General features: G+C 40.6%; 1 non-coding gene across 1 annotated transcript; it reads right to left on the bottom strand.

The window, feature by feature from the left end:
* Positions 1–542: 542 nt before the first annotated feature.
* On the bottom strand, positions 543–648 carry LOC131238333 (small nucleolar RNA R71). Its single transcript, XR_009167734.1, has one exon. It is a non-coding gene; the product is annotated as a small nucleolar RNA R71 (small nucleolar RNA).
* Positions 649–13,935: the final 13,287 nt, after the last annotated feature.

Below are 13,935 nucleotides of genomic sequence, written 5' to 3'. Positions count from 1 at the left end.
AATCTGTGATTATAATTTTCGTCTTCTAAGTGAAGGAGCGCTAATTAAAGAATTTTCGATCCATTACCATGTTAGAAAATACCTTAGATCTTCTGAATTGATTGATAACATGTCTGAGAATTAACCCAATCGACGTGTTAAAAAACAAACACAATAAGATAAGAATGATGTACACAATGGTCCACTAGTTAGAACTTTACGTGACTATTTACAACCAGCTAGGATGAGTGCCCCTTCTTGCATGATTTTTTCACACAATGTAAGAAACATGAATTTTAAACAAAGAGTGATTCAAACACTTTCAAAATTTCATGGATTATAATCTGAAAGTCCATATCTACATCTTAAAGAGTTTAATGAGATTGTAGCCACCCTACAATTTAATAATGTATCTGACAATACCTTAAGACTAAATTTGTTCCCTTTTTCTTTAAATAAGAAGGTCAAGTCATGGCTTCACTCCTTAAGGTCGAGATCAATTGAGACATGAGCTAAGATAACTCGGGAATTCCTTAAAATTTTCTTTCCGGTTCATAAGACTAACTCTCATAAGAGTCATAATGATTTTTTCACAAAAAAGGATGAAACCTTCTTCCAATGTTGGGAGAGGTTTAAGGAACTTTTAAATGCATGTCCACATTATGGCTACAAAACTTGACGGGTAATAATCTTTTTCTACGATGGACTGACTTCACTCATGCACCAATTCGTAGAGATAATGTGCAATGGGGAGTTTATAAACAAGGATCCCGATGACATGTGGGACTACTTTGATATGTTATCTGAAGACACACAATCTTGGGATACCTCGAGTAATTTGACCAATCTCAAGTCGACTCAGCCCAAGGAAAATAGAGAAATTTATGTTTTAAGAGAAGAAGATGATGTTAATATTAGAATAGCCAGCTTAACACATTAGAAAGTTAAGGCCATGAAGTTGAAGAAAGTGGAAATAGTCAAACATAATGAGACCATTGAAACTGTTTGTAGTATTTACGCAAGTAACATGCACTTAACGCAGGATTGTCCCATAATTCTTGCGTTCCAAGAGTTGTTACTTGAGCAATCAAATGCCGTTAACAATTATTAATAGCTTTTTAATTCTTTAATTTCAAACACGTACAATTCTAGTTGACGAAACCACTTAAATCTCAGTTAGAGGAATGAACCAATGGCTAACACTAACAAGAATCCTCAAGTGCATCTTTCTTCGATTCTTATTTTATTTTTAACGCTGAAGAAGACCTAAGAGGATCCAGTTTAAAAGTTCATGAATGATCAAGGGCAATTCAATCAAAACAACATGCAAACATTTCAAGACATCATTAGGGATATTTGCATCATCCATTCAAAGATTAGAGCCACGATTAATCATTAAGAATAAGGGGATTCTTCCAGCCCAACCTCTACCTAACCCAAAATCTCAATATAAGATAAGTAGCCCTAGATTTTTTACTCAACATGTGAAGCAAGCCAAGTCCATCACCACTCTTAAAAGTGAAAATATAATTGATAAGAGCATCCCGAAGAGGGATGATAAGCCTAAGGACTTAGAAGAATCTAATGGTAATAATGAGCCTAATAACACTCCACATGAGAAGGAACTAAAACAAGAGTAAAAGCCTGTGACTCCATTCCTACATCGGTTGATTTCACCCAAACCTCTACCTAATACTCAGGCTATCTTAGAGGTTCTCAAACAAATGAAAATCAACATTCCTTTGTTCGATACTATAAAACGAATTCCATTATATGCCAAATTCCTCAATGACCATTATATGGTCAAGAGATGACATAATGTTCAAAAAAAGATATTTTTTTATTGAGAAAGTGAGTGTCATCATCAAACAGGATGTGTCCCCATAAATATAAAGATCCCGATAGCCCAACTATCTCATATGTGATTGGTAATTACTAGATTGAGCATGCCTTACTAGATTTGAGGGCAAGTGTAAATCTAATTCCACGTTCGGTTTACGAACAACTTGGTATAGGTGAATTAAAACCCACTAAGACCATACTTTAACTAGTTGATTGTTCGATTCGTATACTAAGAGGGGTGATAGAGGATGTGCTAGTCCAAGTCAATAAGTTCTACTACCTAGTGGATTGTATTATTTTGGACATGCAACCGTTTGTTGATGTTAGCACTCAAATTCATGTCATCCTTGGCCGCCCGTTCTTAGCTACATCAAACGTTATAATCAATTGTAGGAATGAGATCATGAAGGTGATCTTTGGGAATGTGACACTTAAGCTAATGTGTTTAATATGTGCAAGCAACAAGAGGATGGTGATGAGGTCCATAAAATTAATTTGATTGATTCATTCGTGGAAGACAAGTCTTTTTTTATATTGTACTGTGATACATTAGAAGCGTACTTGGCCCACTCTTTTTATCTTAATAATGATATGATTATGGAGATGAATGCTTTCCTTGATGCGATGCCGATGGAGTCCTCAATTTGAACCATTACCCTTAATTGACTCAAAGCCTCTACTGTCTAGTGTCAAGGCACCGAAGCTTGATGTAAAACCTCTGCTCTTTGGACTTAAATATTTATATTTGGGTCAAGATAAGATATATCCAGTGGTGATTTCTTCTTATTTAGATAAAGAGTAAGAGAGTAAGTTGATTTTTACTCTTAAAGATCATAAGAGAGCCCTTGGATGGACTAACCTCAAGGGAATCGATCCCATGTTTTGTACTGACCACATTCACCTTGAAAATAATGCGAAAACATTTAGACAACCATAACATCGTCCAAATCCAAACATGAAAAATATGGTTAAGGTTGAGGTGTTAAATCTTTCGGATGTTGGTATTATCTACGCTATATCCGATAGCCAATGGGTGAGTCTATCTCAAGTGGTACCCAAGAAGTCTGGAATAACCATCGTAGCCAATGCGAACAATGAACTCATGCCAACTAGAGTTTCCACTAGTTGAAGAATGTATATTGATTACCAAAAGCTCAATATCGTCATGAGGAAGGACAACTTTTATTTGTCCTTTGTTGATCAAATTTTAGAAAGGTTAAGTGTCACTCTTATTATCGCTTCCTGGATGAGTACTTAGGTTACAAACAGATAGAGACGACCTTTAAGGACCAAGAAAAGACTACATTTACATGCCTCTTTGGTAATTTCGCCTACCGAAGGATGCCATTCAAATTGTCTGATGCCCCATCTACATTTCGATGATGTATATTAAGTATTTTTTTTCATATGGCGGATAAGTTTCTAGAGGTCTTTGTGGATGATTTATTTATCTTTGGTTGTTCGTTTAATTAGTGCCTTGAGTAATTGAGATTATTGTTAAAAAGATGTGAAGAAAAGAACCTTGTGCTGAATTGAAAAAAAGGCACTTTATGGTTCAAAATGGAATAATCCTTAGACAATCATATCATATAATGAAATTAGAATGGATAATGCCAAAATTGACTTAATCTCTAACCTACCACCACCCACGAGCATACGCGAAGTGCAATCCTTCTTCAGATATGCCGAATTTTACCAAATGTTCATAAAGGACTTTAGCCTCATCTCTCGTCCTTTATGTAACATTCTTTAAAGGAAAACCTCTTTCAAGTAGAATAAGGAATGCCAAAAAGCTTTCACCAGGTTCAACGACATGTTGACCAACACCATTATCATGCAACCACCCGATTTGAGTATACCTTTTGAAATCATGTGCGATATAAGCGATTATGCAGTTGGGGCAATGCTAGGTCAAAAAAAAGAGAGTAAAAGCCTTACATTATTTACTATGCATGTAGAACTCTAAACTCTACCCAAGTAAACTACTCCATTATAGAAAAAGAACTCTTAGCCGTAGTATTCACTTTGAATAAGTTTAGGTCCTACTTGGTCGGGTCCAAGATAATCATCTTCACTGACCATACGACATTGAAGCATCTTCTTTCTAAGAATGATGCTAAGCCCTGTTTACTGAAATGGATAATTTTACTCCAAAAGTTTGATTTGAAAATTCGAGATAAGAAAGTAGTAGAAAATGTAGCGGTTATCTATCTCTCACGGCTTTTTTATCTGATTCCTTGAAAACGACCCCCATCAATGACATGTTCCGTAATGAATAACTCTTTAAAATTTTCTAATTAGCTTGGTACATTGACATAGTTAACTATCTTGCTACAGGTATGATTCCTACTCATTGGATTGTGCAAGATAAGAAGAAATTTTTCATTGAAGTGCACAAGTTCTTTTGGGATGATCCTTATCTTTTTAAATATTGCCCAGATCAAATTATAAGAAGATATGTTCTTGATCATGAGTAATACAACATCATTTCCTTTTATCACTCGTATGCATGTGATGGCTACTTTTCGACTAAAAGGACCACCGTAAAAATTTTGCAATGTGGCTTTTATTGGCCCACTATGTTTAAGGATACAAATGAATTTTTTAAAGTGTATGAGTGATGTTAGAAATTGGGAGAAATATCCCATCAAAATATGATGCCGTTGAATCATATTTTAAGATTGCTAGGGCATCAATTTCATAGAAATCTCTATATTCTCCTTACTGCCGTTTTTGTTTCCAAATGGGTTGAGATAATTCTGTGTCGGAATGATGATCATCAAACGATCATTAAATTTTTAAAAGAAAATATCTTATCTAGGTTCAAATGCCTCAAGCCATCATTAGTGATGAAGGATCTCACTTTTACAATACGCCATTTGAAACGTTAATGAAGAAATATGATATTACGCATAAAGTCACTACCCCTTATTGTTCACACCCCAAGTATAGGGTTGTGATGTAGTAATAAACTCGGTAAGACCGAGGTCGAATCCACAGGGACTGATACCTGTACGTTATCTGAAACCAAGTAGAACTAGAACTAGACTAAGATGTGATCTAAACCAAATAGAATTTTAAGGAATAATTATAGAATAATTATCTAAAACTTTAAGGAATTCAGAGGAAGGAAACTAGGGATTCAGAGGATCCACTTGTAGAGATCAGGGAGATCTTATGCCTGCATCAAGGATTATGGAATTCAAACTGAACTTACTTGATTTGGTTTTCAAGAGATGAAAGGTATATGAATTAGAATGGATTCCATCACTAAACCATGCCCAGGAGACAAAGTAAACAACAGAATTAAACTAATTACCAACCAACCAACAATGTATGAAGATCAGGAAGGGTCTGTCATCCTACCATGCCCATGGAACAATGATGAACAACAGGGCTTCCTGACTTCATAAACACAAAAAAAGAGGAAAGAAATATTCAAAGCCATAGCAAACCCATTGTAATTTCAGTCACAACAGACCATTAAAGACTAAGAAAAATATTCTTTTAATAATCAACTAAATCAAATTCAGTTTATGAATTTTAAAGGTACAAAGTAGAATCTCCCATCTCGTTACAGGCTTCACCTCTTAGCCCTAGCTAAGAGGTTTAGCCCATCATGATGCGGCTAACCTTAAGAAATAAAAGAGATATAAAGGAGAAAGAAGAAAACCAGGCTCAAGTCCTTGCTGCCTCCTCAGCTCCCCTCTGTTTCTCTTTCACTCTCCCTGACGTACAGCAGCAGCCAAACCAAGCCAAGCTCCACGTCCACCTTTGCTTTCACGTCCAGCTTCCTTCCAGAAAAAACAAACCGATCCTCCAATCAAGCTCAAGTCCTCCTGAATGCCAGCCCTCCAAACTTCCTCTCTCCTTTTATCCTTCCTGCAGACGGAGAGTACGAAAGACCCGTTTACGCACGGCAGCGTGCGCATCAGTTCTTTCACACACGGCAGCGTGCGCAGAAACAGAAACTTCTTACGCAAATTTTCCGGTGGGGCCCGTTCTTAAGTTCGTACAGGAGATCCACTCCGTTCACTAGCTGCTCCTCGAAATTTTGACCGGAGGTGACTGGTTTTGGAATGCTTTTGACGCGGCCAAACGTAATAATCACGCTGCAATCGTCGCAGGGCTATCCGTTTATGACTGCTGAAACTAGCCCGTGTGTATGCATGAGTTCACAAAAATCAACATGGGCTTGACCAGATCGTACCCCTCTGCATTATGGATGGCTCGGATTGATGATTTGGTCCGTGATGATGGCCCACTAAGATCATCCGCAGCTCTGTTTCGCAGATAGGAACAGAGCCGCGGACGCCGTTTGAGTCGGTGGTGACTGTGGGCCCACGCTAGAATTCCGATGTAGAATCCACTCCGTCCATTGTTTTCATGACGAAAAACCGTCTGGGATGGACGGTTTTGGAGTGTAGTTGGTGTGATCCACTGAACTTTGCTCGCTGCCGTCCAACCTGCGATTTATAGTTAGGATCTTCCCGTAGCTTGCATGAGGACAAACGGACACCTAGGAGAGGGTTTTCGCCCCCCTATGGACGCAATAGACGGCACTGATCATCCATTTGGATGATGTGTGGGGCCCACAACTCGAAACCGTGATGCACAGCGTAAAACGCTGTTGCGTTTTGGTTGAAATTGGAAGAAGAAGCCGGTCAAAAGTCGGATTGACCGACTTCTCGTTCCTGTGCACGGCCAATGCACTTATGCACTATGCACACGCATACTCCAGTGGGGTCCATTATGATGTTTTTGAGAGATCCGCTCTGTCTATCCGTTTTGTCAGCTCATTTAAACAGTTGAGACCAAAAATGGAGAATATCCAGATATCAGGTGGGACCCACTTAAGGTTTTAAGGGGCTGATCTAACCGTTGGGCCATTTTCACAGCGGTCCAATAGCTGATTTTTGATTTGTACGGCTTATTTAAGGTCTTCAGGCCATATATAAAGTTTTGAACTGATCGGATGGTGGGAACCCTATGATCTTGCATTCTGGACACTTTTTAGGCCACTTGAGCTTCAATTTCTCGATTTTTGCAGATCCCTGGCGTGTAATTCCGTCGGTCTTGGTCCCTTGGAGTCCGTCCCTTGCCTTGGTGCATTCTGAATGTTAAATCTATGCTCTCAGTACCTTTTCCCTGTCCAGGCTCGTAAATACGCCCTGCAACACAAATATGATTAAAAATGGGCTATTAAACGGTACCATGTTCATAAATCCAGGCAATAACTGGGTCTGATATGCAATATTTGATCCTCAACACAACCCCTAACCAGCATTTTGCTAGTCCCGAGCAAAATATGCGAAAAGTAAGTTGAGAATTACAGAACAATTTCTACAAACTCGAGAGATTTATGAAAAACAATTCAGATATTCGAATTCTAAGATTCATGAATGTTGGCATTACTTTCTTCTAGAATCAAACTCACGGTACTTCATAATCAAGCTCAAATATTAATCCATTAATTAGAACGATTCTAAATATTGAATTCCATGGATGTATAGTCTAATCTCGACTTGTCAACATTAAGATTCACCTCGATATTTAAGGATATCATTGGTAACAACTAAGAGAATTCACTATAACCCAACTTGGCTTACACATTATCTTTTTATTCTTTTAATTTTTGATTTTTTTCATTAGAAGTAACGCCAAGAAGAGGGATCAGATCCTCACCTATAGGGAGCAAACCTAAGGTAAAGACTGTACACCGAACTTTTTCACATATCATTCATGGGGAATCAAATCCTCACCTATAGGGAGCAAACCTATGGTAAAGACTGTTCACCCAATCCATTCGATTTCTCAAGTTGGTTCCTTTCATGTTTAGTGATTACCAAGTTAATCCTTTAATATCGAACTGAAACCTTAATGTGTAAGCGAGATGTGTCCTGCGAATTCATGACTCAATCAATGTTTACAAATTCTAATAATGGATTAACAATTCAAACTTAGCTGTGAAATTTAATAGATAACTGAATCCAAGAGTCATGAAGTACCAACATCACGCATCTTGAAATTCTAAGTGCCCTAGATGGCCTGTCAAAATCACTTCGACTTCATCAGAAATCCTGAAAAATTAAAAATTTTCACAACTTTTGCTCCAGACGAAGAAAACACTGATTAGGAAACCTAATCTCCCACCACTAACCAAAAATCTACATTGTCCTCAATGTAAAAAGAAATAGACATGCAATGCACATGAGACAACGGAAAAATAGGAGTGATGGAAAGATAGTACTTGGACGAAAGAATCAAGAGACTTTCCAAAGATATCTACGTAAGAGCGGGTCAGCACAAGAAAGAAACCAACAAAAATAAAATAAAAATAACAAAAATGAAATCCTACCTACACCACTTTTGTAGGTGCTCTCGATTGCATTTAGCGTATGCAACAAGCCTTTAAACCCCTAGGTTGCCCCTAGTGGACGAGTTGTAGTCTCGTGAGGGTTTGCAGTAATGTTACCCACAAACATTGAACTAACTAATGATATAAACGAAATGAAATGAAGAGCTGGGCTGCCTCCCAGGAGCGCTAAGTTTACCGTCTTCAGCCAGACAAATAAGGCAACTACCCTAGTCCTATGAAAGCGATAAACCTACCTATACCTCCATCAGACTAGGAGATCAATCCTGGTAAACAGGAGCAGTCAAGGTCATGGACATGTCCTCTGAATCAAATTTCTCGACAAATGGTTTCAATCGATGTCCATTGACTTTAAACTCTTTGCCATTGGCGGGATCTCTAATTTCAACGGCCCCATGAGGAAAAACAGTAACAACAATGTAAGGGCCAGTCCAACGGGATCGAAGCTTACCCGGAAAGAGATGTAATCGAGAATTGTACAAAAGGACCTTCTGACCAGGCGTGAATGATTTTCGCAAAATGTGTTGGTCATGAAATGCTTTCATCTTATCCTTGTATATTCTCAAATTATCGTACGCATCATTCCGGATTTCCTCCAGTTCATTCAATTGAAGTTTGCGTAGCGAGCCAGCGTTGTCCAGATTGAAATTAAGATTTTTGATCGCCAGTACGCTTTATGTTCCAGCTCCACAGGCAAGTGACAAGCCTTCCCATAGACAAGTCTAAAGGGAGACATTCCAATAGGGGTTTTAAAGGCAGTACGGTATGCCCATAAGGCATCGGTCAATCGGATTGACCAATCCTTACGGTCAGGGTTAACCGTTTTCTCCAAAATGTGTTTAATTTTCCTATTAGAAATTTCGGCTTGCCCACTTGTCTGTGGGTGGTACGGGGTGCTCACCTTATGAGAGATACCGTATTTCTTCATTAAGCTCTCGAATGGTTTATTACAAAAGTGTGAGCCCCCATTACTAATGATGGCTCGAGGCATTCCGAATCGAGAAAGGATGTTTTCTTTTAGAAATTTAATGACCGTGCGATGGTCATTAGTTCGACACGAAATCGCTTCAACCCATTTAGTGACATAGTCCACGGCGAGCAAAATATACAGATTTTCAAATGATTGGGGGAATGGTCCCATGAAATCGATGCCCCAGCAATCAAATGCTTCAATGATAAGGATGGGATTCAAAGGCATCATATTTCGACGGGACAATGCTCCCAATTTCTGGCAACGCTCACAAGTTTTGCAAAACTCATGAGTGTCCCTAAACATAGTGGGCCAGTAAAAGCCACACTGCAGAATCTTGGCCGTGGTCTTTTTAGCAGAAAAGTGACCACCACAGGCCTGTGAGTGACAGAAGGAGATGAAGCTCTGATGCTCATCGTCTGGAACACATCTCCTTAGGATTTGGTTTGGACAATATTTAAATAAATAAGGATCATCCCAGAAAAAGTTGCGCACCTCGGTGAAGAATTTCTTCTTATCTTGCGCAGTCCACTGTGTCGGTATGGCACCTGTAGCAAGATAATTAGCAATATCAGCGAACTAAGGTGAATGGGAGACTCTGAACAATTGTTCATCAGGGAACATATCATTGATATGGGTCGCCTCAAGGGAATCAGAGGTATTAAGGCGAGAAAGGTGATCGGCCACTACGTTCTCTACTCCCTTTTTATCTTTAATTTTCAAATCAAATTCTTGGAGTAGAAGGATCCATCGTATCAAATGGGGCTTAGAATCATTCTTAGAAAGAAGATACTTAAGTGCCGCATGATCTGTGTAGATAATGATCTTGGATCCGATCAAGTAGGACCTAAATTTGTCCAAGGCGAACACTACAGCTAAGAGTTCCTTTTCCATAGTCGAGTAGTTCACCTGGGCAGAATTTAAAGTTCTACTTACGTAATGAATGACGTAGGGCCTCTTATCTTTTCTCTGGCCTAGGACCGCCCCAAGAGCATAATCAGAAGCGTCGCACATAGGCTCAAAAGGAAGGCTCCAGTCGGGTGGCTGCATGATATGTGCAGTGGTTAACGTGCCCTTAAGCTTGGTGAAAGCTTCCTGACATTGCTCAGTCCACTCGTACGGAGCATCCTTTTGAAGAAGAGTACATAAAGGACGAGAGAGGAGACTAAAGTCCTTTATGAATCGCCTGTAAAATCCTGCGTGTCCTAAGAAGGATCGCACGTCTCTGATGTTCTTGGGTGGAGGTAGGTTAGAGATAAGATCGATTTTTACCTTATCTACCTCGATTCCTTTGGACGAGATGATATGCCCAAGGACAATTCCCTTCTGAACCATGAAATCGCACTTCTCCCAATTAAGTACCAAGTTCTTTTCTTTATATCTTTTCAGCACACATTTAAGACTTTCCAAGCACTTGCTGAAAGATGGACCGTGTAAGACCCACATCCTAGCCCGTATCATTCCATAACTTCCACGGCCCTCCCAGTCGAATTCCGACGACCCGCGACGCGTAGATAGCATTGGCGTACGCTCTTGAGTCACATCCTGTAAACCCAAGCCGACTCAAAACGAGACCTATGTCATTGCGACCGCGCCGTCGTCGCGGTTCCGGCGACACGTCTTGTGCGTCAATGCGACGCTTAGATTATGAGATCCGGCCCGTGCATTATCTAGGTCATTGATCACTTGATTGTGGGACCCACCTACCCTTGTTGTTGTACTTCCCTAGAAAAAAAAATAATAATTACTATGATGTCACCATAGGGGTGACATCACCCTACCCTACCCCTAGCCCTAACTCCTTACAAGCAACCACTCCCTTCCCTTTTTCCCCATAAGTCAAACCCATTAATTCTCATCACCTCACCATCTCTCTCTCCCATCACTCCCTTACATCACCTCTCTCTCTCTCACTTCACTCCCTTCTAAGCAACCCATGAGAGCCAACGTCCACCTCCATGAGAGAAAACTTAGTGTGGCCCACCTTCCTATCTCTCATCCCCACCCTCCAAAAACAATCTCAACCGTTGAAGTTCGTCCTTTGGAGCTCTATATCGCGTTGGCGGAAGAAAGAAGTCCAAGATCTAATGTGGGTGTCTCTATTCTTCTCTCTCTCTTTTACTTTTGTTGCGTGTGACGAAGTGGCGGTGTGGCCCACCCGGATGTACCCCACTTGATGTATGTTTTATCCAACTGTTCAAACCATTTGGGCCCTACCTTAGGGAGATGGGAAAACACAAATATCAAATCGGTCCAAATCAAGTGGGCCACGTCCACGTGTGACCCACCAACCATTTCCATGGTCCCCACATGTGGGACCCACCTTATACATGTGTTGTATGCAACCGTCCAGCGTCCCTAGACGCTGGACGTCGTGTGTGAGAAGGGAAGAGTGTAGTGAGAGTGGTGTGTGCTGCCAAGCAATCAAGACAAAAAAATGTGTCAGTTTGATTTTAAAAAAAAACTTTGGAAGGACCACTCATACAAGCCCTGCCTCAATGTATAAGTTTAATCTACGCCGTCCATCCTATCTCTTAGATCATTTTAAGCGTTGATCCAAAAAATGAGGTTAATCTGACTCTCAGACGGGCCCCAGTATAGCAAACAGTGTTTCTACCACTGAAATCCACCCTGTCGTTTTGATGCACCAAAAATAAAGTGAATATTGGACTTGTTTGGTCCGTATCGGGCCATGGAATACAATGGGTGGTGTGGATCTACTTGATGCGGGCCCCACATATGAAAAACCATGTAAAAAACTAAAATTTTCAAAAAAAACAAAAAAAAAAAACTAGGCAGGCAGCACCTACTGCCGCTGACAGCGCAGCAGGCGCTGGGACGGTCCCTGGCCGACCGTGGGACCCCAGAAGTGAGCCCCACCGTGATGTATTTTGAGAATCCACGCCGTCCATTCCATAGGCCCTTGGGGCAGTGGGTCTCCCTCCAAATATAGGACCCATCTAAGGCTCAGATGGCCCACATCATAAGAAACAATGGTATTGTATGGTTGCCATTGAACCTATTGTTTTTTGGGTTCATAGAAGTTTTGGGTGTATTTTTCCACTTCATTCCAGGTCCGTACAACCTTATCAATGGGTTGGACGGCAAATAAGCATTATGGTGGGCCCCACATGGGACCCACAATGATGTACTCATTTATTCCTATCGTCCAGGCCCACGGTGGAACCCACGTACATGTATTTGTTTTGTTAATGCCATCAAGGCTGGACGGCTAGTGGACCCCAACAAGGATGTATGTGTTTATCCACGCCACCGTCCACACCTGGACGGTGGGACCACCCCACGTGTGGGGCTGATGTGAATGCGTGTGTGTGTGTGTGTGTGTGTGTGTGTGTGTGTGTGTGTGTATATATTATATTGTATGTATTACATATATTGTATATATTACATATATTATATATATAGATTTTATATTATATTGTATAATATATACATGATGGTGGGCCTTCATGGGACCCACCATAATGCATGTGTTGCACCCAAGCTGTCCATCCATTTTGAAAGCTCATTTCATGGTGTGAGCTAAATAATGAGTCAGATCCATAGCTCATGTGGACCCGGCCCTTGATGCATGTGTTGCATCCAAACCGTCCAACCATTTGGCAAGCTTGTCTTAACAGGCTTGAGACTAAAAATAAGTCAGATGTAAAGTTCAAGTGGACCCCACCATTTAAGGTAGTGGACAACGACGTCCACCGTTCAAAATTTCTAAGGGCCATGGGAGTTTCCTATTAAGCTGATATTTGTTCCACTTCATCTATCATTACGTTAATTTATGAACATGTTGGATGGGAAACATATGTTATGGTGGGCCTTAGGAACTTAAATGGTGGAAATTATTATCACCACTTTTATTTGGGTGTGGCCCATTTGATATACATGGGGCCCATTGGTGTGGCCCATTTAGTATACGTATGACCATGTGAGGAGGCCCACTTTGATGTATTTTGTGGCCCAATTGTCGGGCCCACTTTGATGTATTTTGTGGCCCATTTGTCCGGCCCACCTTGATGTATTTTGTGGCCCAATTGTCGGGCCCACTTTGATGTATTTTGTGGCCCAATTGTCGGGCTCACTTTGATGTATTTTGTGGCCCAATTGTCGGGCCCACTTTGATGTATTTTGTGGTCCATTCGAGGTGCCCATCTTGATGCATGCACTCCATATTCACATCGTCCACGAGCTACTGGACGGTGGGGCCCTCCTTACTATATGTTATTATATGTGTTGAATAAGCATACTGTCCATATGCAGTGTGGGCCAACATGATGTATTTATTTATCCTCACCGCCCAATCTCTAGCCGTGGGATGTGGAACCCGTGTGACATATGTATTTCGTTCCATGCAGTCCATCTATGTGAGACCCACCTTGATGCATCCGTTGTACACATGGATCCCACATGATATATATGTTTTTATATCCATACTGTCCAACTATTTGGATGGGATGCACCATGAAGTATTTTTATCCACGCCATCTAGGGCAGGCACCCCATTATGATATATATCAGGGCCAATGGGATTGAGGCCCATTGTGATGTATTCAAAGCCCATTTGGTAATCCCCATTGTAATGTATTTGGAACCCGTGAGCAGAGCCCACCTCATATGTTCCACCTTATCCGTCCAGATCATATAGGGCCAGCCTCGATGCATGTTTTATTCACACCGTCCGTGGGATGTGTGATCCACCAGATGTATGCATTCTATATCCACACTAACCATCTGGTGGGGCCCATCTGCTGCA

Source organism: Magnolia sinica, chromosome 2 (assembly GCF_029962835.1).
Source record: "Magnolia sinica isolate HGM2019 chromosome 2, MsV1, whole genome shotgun sequence".
NCBI classification, from domain to species: Eukaryota; Viridiplantae; Streptophyta; class Magnoliopsida; order Magnoliales; family Magnoliaceae; genus Magnolia; species Magnolia sinica.
Note: the sequence above shows the minus strand (reverse complement) of the source record. Positions and strands in the feature narration are given on the sequence as shown.